The 13199-nt window shown below is 29.4% G+C and overlaps 1 pseudogene; it reads left to right on the top strand.

Moving 5' to 3' along the window:
• The first annotated feature begins 433 nt into the window (after positions 1 to 433).
• LOC110612565 lies at positions 434 to 8149 on the top strand (annotated as a pseudogene).
• Positions 8150 to 13199: the final 5050 nt, after the last annotated feature.

The following is a 13199-nucleotide window of genomic DNA, read 5'->3' as shown; positions in this document are numbered from 1 at the left end:
CAAATTAGAAGGCAATAAGGAAGAAGATAATCAACACAAGAATTTATAAAGGTTCAGCTATCTCAAGCCTACGTCCTCTCCTCAAGGTCCACCTTGAGAGTTCAACTCCACTATCAAATCTTCTTTGGGTGAAGATTAAAACCCTTAAAATCTTAGAGGAAGCCTTTGCTCTTTACAAATCTCTTTTTTGCTCAAGAGTAATTCTTTGCTCAATGCCACACTCACAACAGCAGAATCTCTCAACAACCTTTACTCACTCTGAAAAGCCAACCAATTACAACTCAAAACAAACTTTCAAGAAATCAATGCTTTGGCTCAAGGTTTTGAGAGAGAGTGAATGAAAAATGTTGTAATCTCAATAAATATTTGCTTAGATGGTTGTTGTAACCTCTTCACATTAAAAGCACGTTATATTTATAGTTCTCTCATAAATATGGCCGTTGGGGGTGCATTAAATGCAAATAGAGCCGTTTATGTTCAGAAATAACCGTTATATCTTTCTCAGAAAAATTCAGGTTCGGCGGCCTAAGCTAAAGTTCGGCGGCTGAACCAATTGAGGTGAAGAACATCACTCTTTAGAAAAGGACTTTCGGCGGCCTAAAGTCATAGTTCGGCGGCCGAACTTGTGGGACTTTCGTCTCTGTCCCTCTCTTTCGGAAGCCGAACATTAGGCTTCGGAGGCAGACTTAAAAGCATACTTTCGGCGGCCGAAGGTAATGTTCGGCGGCCGAACATAGGTGACTTTTGCCTCTGTCCTTCACTTTCGGAGGCCGAATGTTGCACTTTAGGCTGTAAGTTGAAAACACACTTTCAGCGGCCGAAAGTCAATGTTCGGCGGCCGAACATGTGGGACTTTCATCTCTGTCCCTGACTTTTGGAAGCCGAAAGTTGGCTTTAGGGGGCAAAAAAATTATTTCATTAAATTCTTTGAAAAATCATAACTTAGGCTATAAAAATCCATTTTTCAATCCGTTTGAATTTTTGTAACCCATATTTTTAGATCTTTGATTTTGATAAAGAATAATTTCAAAATCACTTCTTTTAGAAAATATCATTTTAGTCCCCGAAAGTCAAGTATTTAAAGATTTGGCCATATCTAAAAAACTTTTAGAAATGAAAGAAACCTTGAGCCATCACACCTAATTAATTGAAATTCACAATGAATAACTTGACAAAACATAAACAAGAAATTACTTTATGATCCCTTTCTTGTAGTATGCTTCCAAAATATGTATTTTTTTTCTTTTGAGATTGAAGCAATTTCGTTCTTGTTAGCAAGAGACCAACAAGTTCAACATAAACACTTTTGAAGATAATTAGTAGCATAACAATTGTTTATTAATCATCAAAACAAGGATTAGAACATTTAGGTTCAACAACTAAACATAATGTTGTTACAGGTTTTCCTTCCTCTCAACAGGATGCCTCTAACAACACCCCTGTGAATGTTAATTTGACAGGCAACAGTGAAGCGGCTCATCCCGTCAAAGGTCGGAATAGCCGAAAGCAATGATCGTCCTGTGTTGGAACTGTCGATGACTTGGCAATCCTCGGACAGTTAGTGCATTAAAGTATTTGGTCACTAGTTACAAGCCGGACATTTTATTTTTGATGGAAACAAAAGCTCTTAGTTCTCATATGAAATTTTTTCGTAATTTTTTACATTTTAATAGTTACTTCTCAGTCAATAGACAAGGATTGGGTGGAGACATTTTGTTAATGTGAAAGAGTCATGTGTTTGTTTTTATGGTTGTATTTTCTTTAAATTTTATTGACTTTGTCGTTTCGGAAGGTAATATTCAATGGAGATTTACTAGTTATTATAAGTTTTTGAAATCGCAACGATGATATCAGTCTTGGAATCTTATTTGAGCTTTATCTCGTAGAAGCTCTCTTCTGTGGTTTTGTTCGAAAGATTTTAATGATTTATCCTCAAGAAATAAGAAAGAATAAGGAGCATCTTTGCCCGATTATCTTATGCAGGGGGTTTAGACAGGTACTTGAAGAGCATAATTACCAAATTATCTTATGCAAATGTTTAATTTTGAATGATTATAAATCTTTATTAGAATCTAGAACTGATATTTCTGTTAGATGGGTTCGTCGTAATGCTACTCTACCTGCTCATATTTTTGCTAGAGAATCTATTAGAAATAATCGTCTCTATATTTGGTATGATATTCCTCTTTATTTGATAAAATTTTATTAATACAATCACTAGTTTTACTTAAAAAAAAAAAATTTTGTAACCAAACGACTAATATATAATAACAAAAACTAATAATTATCACTACTAACACATAGATAATACAATAATAATAAAAATTATAAATATTAATAAAAATTTATTTTAATAATCATATTTATTATTACTAATAATTATTTTTTTATTAATAATTATTGATATAAATTTATAATAGTAAATCATGATTGCGGCATGTTAACTTTTACTGCAAGAATTTAACAAAATGTAAATAGAAGTTATAAACAAATATTAATACGTTTGTAATTGTAATAATTTTATAAACTGATATTGAAAAAATGTTTTCTTTACGAATGAATTTTATTTATATTTATAAATTTATTTATATTAATTTAATTTTATAAATTAATTATATGACTATTTTATAAATTTATTTATATCCATCTAATTTTATAAATAAATTATATATTTATTTGCAAATCTATTTATTTTACAAATGAATTCTACGTTTATTTATGAATTCCTGTGTGTTTATTTAATTTTACAAACGGATTATATATTTATTTATATTTATTTAACTTTTTAAATATATTATATATTTATTGATAAATTTAGTTGTGTTAGTTTAATTTTATAAATAGATTATATTTGTTTATGTAAATTTAATTTTTTAAATGAATTATATGTTTATTTATAAATCTGTGCATATTTAATTTTATAATATAATTCATTTATAAATCTGTTTATATTTATTTAATTTTATAAATCACTTATAAATTTATTTATATTTATTTAAATTTATTTAATTTTAAAAATGAATTACAAATTGATTTGAAAATTTGAAAATTATAATAATATAATTAGTTGTTATTGTTAATTTTTTTGCTATTATACAAGTGAAAAAAGTGAATCTTATTTAAACCCTTGCATAAAAAACTAACAAAAATGTACAATAAAATTCCACTCTCCTAGTATTTTGTGAATTTCTACTGTTTAGAGGCATCTGAAATTATCCAAAGACGCATACGGTGTCGTTCCACTCTCCCCCCACCCTCTCCATTGCCTTCTCGTTCAACTTTCCCCAGACATCCTAAACAGGCCGGGAGCGCCCTCTTCGTGTTTTTTTTTTTTATTTTTTATTTTTTATTTTATATCTATAGAGAGCGCCCTCTTCTCCTTTCGCTGACCCAGCGCTATCTCCCTCCTCGCAACACATTTTTTTTCATAAAAAAGAGGGCGAGGACAGTGTCCTGTCAATGCTGCTGACTTAGGTATTCTAAACTTTTTTTATTGTTTCTGATTTTTGAGCTATATTGGCAATGAATATATAGAGGTTGGATCAGATTTTCATGTCTCATATTTGATTGTTGCTTATACTGTGCATTTCATATCTGATATTCGATATGTGGAGGTCATAGCTATATTGGTACTTATACTGTAATATTTGAGCCATTTTGATAAAATTTACCTAACATCGCTATAGCAACTTCCTGATTTTGAGTTATTTCCTTAAATTGATCTGTTTGCCATTTTGATAAAATTTATCTGTTTGTATTCACTTCTATGAGTTTTTATCTATGAAGCTATATCTGAATCTTAGTGAGGTGGGGAAATTAATTTAACATGGCTCTATCCTCACACTTCTGATAAATGTTTTGGATTCTGTTGTTGAGAAAGGTAAAATCCTTTACTTACACAGGTAGCTAAATAAGGCACAATATATTACTGCTACAATTGGCAGGGATATGGAAGCAAATAATGCCCCAAATTTCCCTGGTTGAGGACAAAAATATATCCATTAGGACATCCATGATAGAAAAAATGAAACATAAAATAATAATTATAATAATAAAGTTCAGATAAATATGGTATAGAGGACCTTACCAAACTCAGAAGAAAATCACAAGGAACACGATTTTCCTCTGGTTAAGCAAATTTCGTTGTTGCCCAATTTGCTAGGGAAAATGATATTCTTGAAACTGCTTGCAATTGGATTGAATTACAGCAGTGATGTTCTAAATCTTTTCCACTATTTTATCACAAAGTAAAGGGATTATTATTATTATTTTAAAATATAGTTGTTTAGTGTGTCATTGATTTATGTCACAGCTTACCAATGATGTTTTTTTTGTCTCCCCTTACACTTGTACATCATATGCATTTTGCATTTGCTCATAATATTCCCTATTTTTATGAACAATATCTTATCAGATCTTTATGGCTAGTTCCAATTTGTCTTACAGTCAAGAAAAAGAGTAATACTTGAAAATGTAAATTGATGAAAAATATAATTTCTGTGATAGTGACACCTTTCCTTCTGTGGTGCTGTGTCCACTGTAATGTAATTCAATTAGATGCTTCTATACCTAAGTAGACAGCATTTGAAGAAGACATTTAAGTAGCTTTGAGAATCAACTGCTGCTATTATTTTGATTACGTTGAATCTCCATTATATTCTGCAGGTTTGAACCTGCAGTTTTATGCAGGTTCATTACTTGCATAATTTCTATAGGTTTGCACCTGCAGAATATGCAGGTTCATTTCCTGCATAATCTGCTGGTTTGAACTTGCGGTTTGCACCTGCAGTTTATGCAGGTTCATTACTTGCATAATCTGTAGGTTTGCACCTGCAGAATATGCAGGTCCATTACCTGCATAATCTACTAGTTTGAACCTACAGATTTGAACCTGCATAACTATTGAGACCTTGGAACATCATATGTTAGTTCAATCAGCTCATACTATGTCTCCTAATCAATGTTGCTTTTATGGGACATATTTAGCATTATAAAGCAATTCATTATTTTGCACAACTACGTATTTAGAAGTCATGAGATGAAAAATTACGATTGGAGAATAATTGGGCACATAGTTTTGTTGTCTTGTCTAAACCAATTTATGAGCCAAGCTCCTAATTACATGTTAAAAATTTATTTTTGTCATGAGAAACTGCTGGGTGCTTTTATCTAAGTAATTTTGCATGTCCATATTCTAATATTTTTCCACCGGTTGGTTGCCATGTCTTGTTTGATAAACAGAAAATCCCACAAATGATCTTGTAGAGATCATTAATGAGATTCGAACAGCCTATAAACTTCCAAAGCTTAATGACAGCCCTGGCCTTGGCTGCATGGCCTTGCAATATTTTGAATTATGCAAGGATAAATGCACCGGTAATAGAGCCATAAACTGCAAACCACCTGAAGATGACTTTACTGAGGTGTTTGCTCCTAATTGTGGTGGAGAGCTGCCCACTTTTGAAACCATAACTGGCCACATTGTAGGTTGTGAATCCAAGTATCTCCAACCATCAAGAGCCTTTTCTCATGTTAGTATTAAAGATAGTAAAACTTTATCCCTTTCTGAGAAATAAATCACATACAGAGGTGAGAGTGGGCTTGATTGGGTTTCACAAGGGTCCTTTCTTTAGGTGTATTTTTTTTAGTGATAGCAAGACGAATTCTACAATTGTTCTTGAAGATCGTGGGAAAGGGATCTAAGCAGAAGAAAGAGTGTTATAGTGGAAGCACTTTTTTGTGCAATGGTGGGAAGAAAATTAGTGTGCTATTGAATAATATTATGACCTCGATTTTTCTATGATATGGATCCAATATAGCAGATTTGCAACAATAGTGTGGAGTGATCTTATATTATTCAAATGGATCTAAAAGGAGTTCAAAATCATATTCATATAATTCAAATACACTTGGGGTGTACTTCGATTTATATAGGGCAGATTTGATATAACACTTGCAATTATGGACTTAAGGTGTATAATCAAGTCTATGGGCTAAAACTATACAAAAAAGAAGTCTAAAGTAAAGATTAAGGAAGATTTTTGTGAATATTAAGTCCACTGGATCTAATTAGAAGGTGTATAAGTCCATCAAACAAAGTGGGCAGATTTGAAAAAACATGTGCTAGGCATGTGCAACTTAAGGAGTATGTGCAAGACATGTGCACAACTCATGAGCAGCCTTAGTGGCGTATTATACATGTTATTTGGGTTTTAATGATGTATTTTGTAAGCTCATTTGTTTGAGTTAAGCTTATGCTATCTTATTTGCTTTAATATTGCTAATTTAGTTGTTTGGACCTAATTTTAGGCCTTATGTGTTACTCTTGTTTTATGGGTCTTATGTTGATGTTATGTAAGTCCAATATACATTAGATTGACCTTTACAAGAATTTGGGCCAAGCAAGTTTTTTGTCAGCCCTTGGTAGAGATATATTAAGGCTAGTTTTTCCTTATTCTCTTAGAATTAAGATTAGATTTTAATATTTAGGCTTAAGTTTTCTCTTTGTTCAGGAGACAATTTTAGTTAAAATTCAGAATTATTCATGCTATTTGTGTGCTTTTGTTATTGTGAGAATATGAGATTGCATTATTCCAATTGCATCAAGAATCAATATAAACTTATCAATTCAATTATGGCATTTATCTTGTTTCTCTAATTCTCAATTTTTAATGTTTTTATTGTCCTTTGCATGGGGTGCCATAAAGGGGAGTTTATTGTTGATCTTTGGAGCTATTCCATCTTGTTATAGATTTCTTGGACTTGATTTACATGGTTCTGCGTGCGTCAGTTGGTATCAGAGCTAAATGTTAAGATAAATTCTGAATTATCTTTTAGTTTAGGATTTTAAATTTGAGTTTTCTTGTGTTTTTGATTTTTGGAGTTTCAGTCTTGTACTAGTTTAATTTGTTTAGGGTTTAAATTTATTTGAGTGCTTGTTAATTTAATTTTAATTTTTAAATTAGTTAAGTTTCGTTCTTGGTCAATTCGGTAAAAAAAATATATATATTAAAAGAAGAATAAGAAGAAAGAAAATCGAAAAGAGAAAGGAAGGGAGAAGAAGAAAGAGAATTCTTAACTTATATTGGAGGAATCCTTCTCCTTGTTAGATTTATTTTCCTTGTTCTAGTTGAATTAGGACTTGAGGTTTTTTGTGCCAAAAAAATTGCTTACTTTGCCCTAAATTTTCAATTTTATTATTTTAGGGGTTGTTTAGATTGACTTTCTCTTGTTTTAATTAACTTGATGTCGTATTTGATCACACACCCATTTGTGCATGTTTAGAGCTTAAAGCAAATTTGTTTGGTACAAAATAATTAATTTGACTCCAAAAATTAATTATACATGAGAATTCTGATTTAGTTTAGGTATTATTGCTTCATTGCTTTATTGGGTATAAATATTTTAGTTTTCATATTTAATTTGCTTTATAGTAAGTCAAATTCTTATATTTTGGCCTAATTGTCTATTTCTCAATTATAATTTGTTGATTTTTTTTTAGTCTTGCCATCTTTATTTCCTTTACACTGTTAGAGTGCTATTTGATTATGATTACACTAAGTTTATATAATCAAGTAGTACATAGTTTTGTTCTTGTGTTATCATCCATTTGTCTTGTGTCTTCTTTTTAGTGTGTTTGATTTTACTTTTCTTTGTTAGGGTTTCAATGTTTGTTTCTAACCGTTTCTTTTGAGTTGTTGAGTTGGCTTAAGTTCTTAAGTTCAATTGGAGAAATTGCAAAAAGTGGTAAAAGAATGCAAACACGTGAGGGAGTGCTTTACTACTAACTATATTCTTTTTCTTATGATTTCTATTTTTGTTCTTAACCATGAGTTTGGATAAGCATGGAGATGATAGAGAGGGATTTGAGATGGAGATTAAGAGAATGTTTCCTATCTTATATTTGATTTTGTAATAAATTACTTTAAAAATTATATTCAGCATTGCAGAAAACATATGAATAAGAAAGTTACATATAGTTTTAGGGAAGCTATGTTGTTATTTGAGGAGTGTTATAGATTATACGAAGTAAATATATTAATATAGGAAGTAAATATTGATAGATGAGTTAGTCCCTTAATCTTAGGGATTGTATAATCATAGACTTGATTTTCTTTCCTGTTTAGATACCTGGTTTTATATATAAATAGGTCATAATTTTTATTATGAAATACAACAACATTAAAATATTATATTTCTACATGGTATCAGAGCCAGGTTCGTAGAGATTTATTTTTCTCTCTCGTCAAGTCTTAAATTTTTGGAGACTTAGGACTCCTGTTCTTTTGTATTATCTATCTAGGATAATATTTGTATCTCACTGTTCACCTAAAGAGGATGCCAAAGTCGCCTTGCAGCTCTCTTATCAGATTTGCAGTTCGTTTGGGTGTTGGGTGGAGGCTTTTTTTGATACCATTCATTTGGGTTACCCATAAAGAATAATTTTTGGAGACTTAGAGCTCTGTTTATTTGGGTTACCCATAAAAGGGTAATATTTGGAGACTTAGAGTTCTGTTCATTTGGGTTACCCATAGAAGGGTAACATTGGGAGACTCAAGGCTCTGTTCATTTGGGTTACTCATAAAGGGTAACATTTGGAGATTTAAAGCTCTGTTCATTTGAGTTACTAATAAAAGGTAATATTTAGAGATTTAGGGCTCTGTTCATCAGGTATTGTTCACGATTCATCGAGTATTGTTAACGAGTCATGACTGTTCAAGGATTCAAAATTCTATTCACAGTAAGGTGATTAGTCTTATTAATCATTCTGAATTTGTTAAAGAATTAATAGAGTGTTTGTAATTTCTATATTCTGGCAAAGGGAATATTTCTCGTATTTATGATGTGTGTAAGACGTTTTACCAAGCTGAGAAAATGTGGTCTCCCGTTCTAGTGCTGAACCTGAATGTTGAGTCATGGCAAAAGCCGTTTGTGAAGTTTTGTGGGTACGTCAATTATTGGAAGAAGTTGGGTTCACAAATTCGGTGTCTGCTAAGTTGTATGTGACAAGTTGATTATATATGTAACAAGTTGGGCATGATTAACATTTATGCTCCAACTTGGAGGGGACTGTTATAGATTATACGAAGTAAATATATTAATATAGGAAGTAAATATTGATAGATGAGTTAGTTGCTTAATCTTAGGGATTGTATAATCATAGACTTGATTTTCTTTCCTGTTTAGATACCGTCTTTTATATATAAATAGGTTGTATTTTTTATTATGAAATACAACAACATCAAAATATTATATTTCTACAAGGAGCTTCATGATTATGAAGAAAATTTACGTGAAACAAAGTTAGAGATAAAGAGGTTTGTTGATAAAAAGAGAGGAGGTAAGAAAGAGGAGGATGAAAAAAGAAAAGGAGAAAGAAGATGCTAAAATTTCAATTTCAACTTTCATAGAGATTGAAATTGAAGAGAAAGTTGTAATTCATGAAGTTAGTGACATTGTTGCTGAAAATTCCATCAATGAGCTTAAAGAAGAGGCTGTAAATTATGGTGGACATGGGAGGACATGATTGATTAGGTGAAGGAGGCAAATGGGTTGTTTTGGAAATTGTAAAGGAGAATGGGTCACATTCACATGATATTTCTATGAGTAACATTGTTATACCTAATTCTTTTGTTCTTGATATACAGGTTGTTGATGAGAATATCCATGAAGAGAGTTTCATGCTATTTCAACCTATTCAAGATGAAGTATTTGAAGATGTATTGGTTCCTAAAACTTCCATTCCTTTTATGAACATGAGCAATATTCGAGGGTGAATCTTTTCTAAAAAAGGAGGGAATGATATAGGATATTTGCAACAATGGTATGGAGCAACCTTATATTATTCAAATGGGTCTAAAAATAGTTCAAAAATCATATTTATATAATTTAAATACACTTGGGGCATGATTCAATTCATATGGGGCAAATTTAATGCAATACTTACAATTGTGGGATTAAGGAGAATAATCAAATATACGGGCTAAAACTACACAAAAGAAAGTTTAAAGTGAAAATTAAGGAAAGATTTTGTGAAAATTTAAGTCTATTGGGCCTAATTAGAAGGTGTATAAGTCTATCAAATCAAGTGGGCAGATTTGAAAAAAATTGTGCTATGTATTTGCAACTTAAAGAGTATGTGCAGGGCATGTGCACAACTCATGGGTAGTCTTGGAGGACGTATTATACATGTTGTTTGGACCTTAATGATATATTTTGTAAGCCCATTTGTTTATATTAAACTTATGCTATCTTATTTGCTTAAGTATTGCTAGTTTAGTTGTTTAGATATAGTTTTAGGCCTTATGTGCCGCACTAACTTTATGGGTCTTATGTTGATGTTATGCAAGTGCAATATATATTAGATGGACCTATATAGGGTGTTAGGCTAAGCAAGTTTTCAGCCAGTCCTTGATAGAGGCACATTAGGGCTAATTTTTTTCTTACTCTCTTAGGATTAGGGCTTAGTATTTCTCTTTGTTTAGGAGACAACTTCTTTAATCAAAATTCAAAATTATTCATGTTATTTATGTTTTTGTTATTATGAGAGTGTGAAATTGTATTCTTCCAATTGTATCAAAAAATCAATATAAACGTAACAATTTAATTGTGGCATTTGTCTTGCTTCTCTAATTTTCAATTATTGGTTTTCTTGTTATCCTTTGCAATAAGTGCCATAGAGGGGAGTTTATTATTGATTTTTGGAGTTATTCTATTTTGTTATAGAGTTATTAGACTTGATTCATAGAGTTCTGTTTCATTCTATATATTCTTCTCTTTCAACTTTTGCACCAGAATAAGTTTGTGATGATGTAAATTGTTTGCATACTGTGTTTGGAGATTTCATTCCATACCGTAAAAGGTACATTGTAAGAGTTGCAATTTTTCTAATGTTAGATAACTTAGTTTAGATGATGATATCAAATCTCTTTTTTGATTGAAAAAATGATATATAGAAATTGGAGAATTATAAATGAACTTTAAAAAGAGAGGCAAACAATTACAAATGGAAAATTTGTTTTTCATACAAACGGATTACAAACATTTTATAAGCAAACTAATTACAAATAACTTACAAACTGGTATATTACAAATCAAATAGAAATAGAATTTTCGTTTTTAATAAAAAATTCATTTTTAAATCACTAATTACAATTATTTAAAGTCATAAATAAATTCACAAATTCGTTTGTATCACAAATAAACAACCTATTTGAAAATTCGTTTGTATTTCAAACGGAAGCTTGAATCTGATTGTAATAAAATTACAAATAAAGTTTATAGAAATATTTAATATGTTTGTAATCCATTTATAAAAATAATTATAAATGAATTTTCATTCTTTACAAATGAATATTTTCATTTCTAAATTGCATTTTTTTTGTAGTGTGCTATAAAATTATGATTATAGATATTTTGTAATATGCTCCATATAAAAAAAATTGAGTTAATATTATGGTATGTGATTCATATGACTATACAATAAGTATTCAGTAAGGGTAATACAAGTTTAATCTAAAGAAATATAAAGAAATATGAACTCTCATTTGCACAAAGACATATGCTTCATGGGAAAATGAGTTGATATTACTTGTAAAGTCTTGAAGGTTATATGTAATTTTCACTTTGTACCCTCCAATAAATTATTCAAGACATAATTTAATATTTGTCGTATTAGATTGTTGCTAAGAGGTTATATATGAACAATATGGTAGGACATTTCTAAAAGACCAAATTAAATTAAGGTTAAAAAGATTTATGAAAATAGAAAGATCATTATGGTATTATCGTATTATTTGTATTCATTAATCGATTCATTATGTTTTATTTTTGTTAAGTGTAATTATGAACTCAAAATTATAAAAAAAAGATTTTATTTAAATGATATAAAGTAATGCATACTACATTTATTTTAAATTCCATCAATAAAAATGTTATATTATCCTAATAAATATATAATGATTGAACTCTCTCGAAATATATACTACTCATACGGTCTGAAATTTACATAAAATGAAAAATAAGAGTTGGCCAATGATATATCAGTGGAAGATGAAGGAATATTAGTCTAAATCACCCATATGGGTAAACTCAGACTCAATGTTTTTAATGTAATTTTTTTTAAAAAAAAAGTGCAAAGCAAAACTATAATCACTCCTACTCAATAATTATTTAGTTGAGCCGAAAATGTCAAATTCGGCGGTGAACTCTTATTTTCCTTTAATCATATTATATAATTCAAGCCATCTAAAAATTATATTTCAATCGAAAATCTGATGCAGTTTTCTTTATAATATGAATTTAATTCCATATGTGAAAAGTAAATAACACTCCAATAAATCTCTAACTTTAACTACTGAACTTCTTTCATTATTCTCAACAACTATTTCTTAACACATTTTTAACACTGTAATAATATCTATAAATAATCTCAAAATATGTATATATCCGCATTGAAATTTCTATATCATTCAAAATAATATTCTTACATACAACTTAAATATACGACACATTTACGTAAATCGATATTCTAAACTATATATACATGTCATTTTTTATATTATCAACTTTATACAAAATTATAAAATATACGCAAACGATGGTAAGTGGTTTAACTTTGACAAATTTAATGCAGATCTTAACTACAAGGGCTTGTATCTACAAATTATGCTAGAAAAAAAAAAAAATTTCAATGCATTAAGTATAATGCTATGTGGTGGTCAATTTTTTTTATAAAATACTTTGCAAAAAATATGTTGATAAATTATTTTTAAATTAATATAAAAAGAAATACAAAATAATTAATCTATTAAAATAAAATATACATTTAATTAGATGCGAGTAACTTATTTAATGCGGTTGCTAACGTGTCTTATTCAATTTTTTCTTTGAAAGCAATGTCTTATTCAATTAATAAAACATAAATATAGAAATTTTTATATATAATTAAATTTAAATTCTTTATCATAATTATCACATTATCTAATAATTTTCCATAAATGTATAATTTAATTAATAATCATAACTTAACCTTACAACTATAGTACATAGCATATTACATTATTTAAGAATATTTTCAAATATCCTTTTAAATCATTTATTCTTTATAATAAAACTTTAAACCTATAATTGAATTGAAATTTTCTTAACCTTTTGAAAAAATTTTTTAAAAAATAATGTAATTTTACTAATTTTCACTT

This window comes from Manihot esculenta, chromosome 4 (assembly GCF_001659605.2).
Source record: "Manihot esculenta cultivar AM560-2 chromosome 4, M.esculenta_v8, whole genome shotgun sequence".
NCBI classification, from domain to species: domain Eukaryota; kingdom Viridiplantae; phylum Streptophyta; class Magnoliopsida; order Malpighiales; family Euphorbiaceae; genus Manihot; species Manihot esculenta.
The sequence above is the reverse complement of the archived record's forward strand: the minus strand, read 5'-3'. Positions and strand labels throughout refer to the sequence as shown.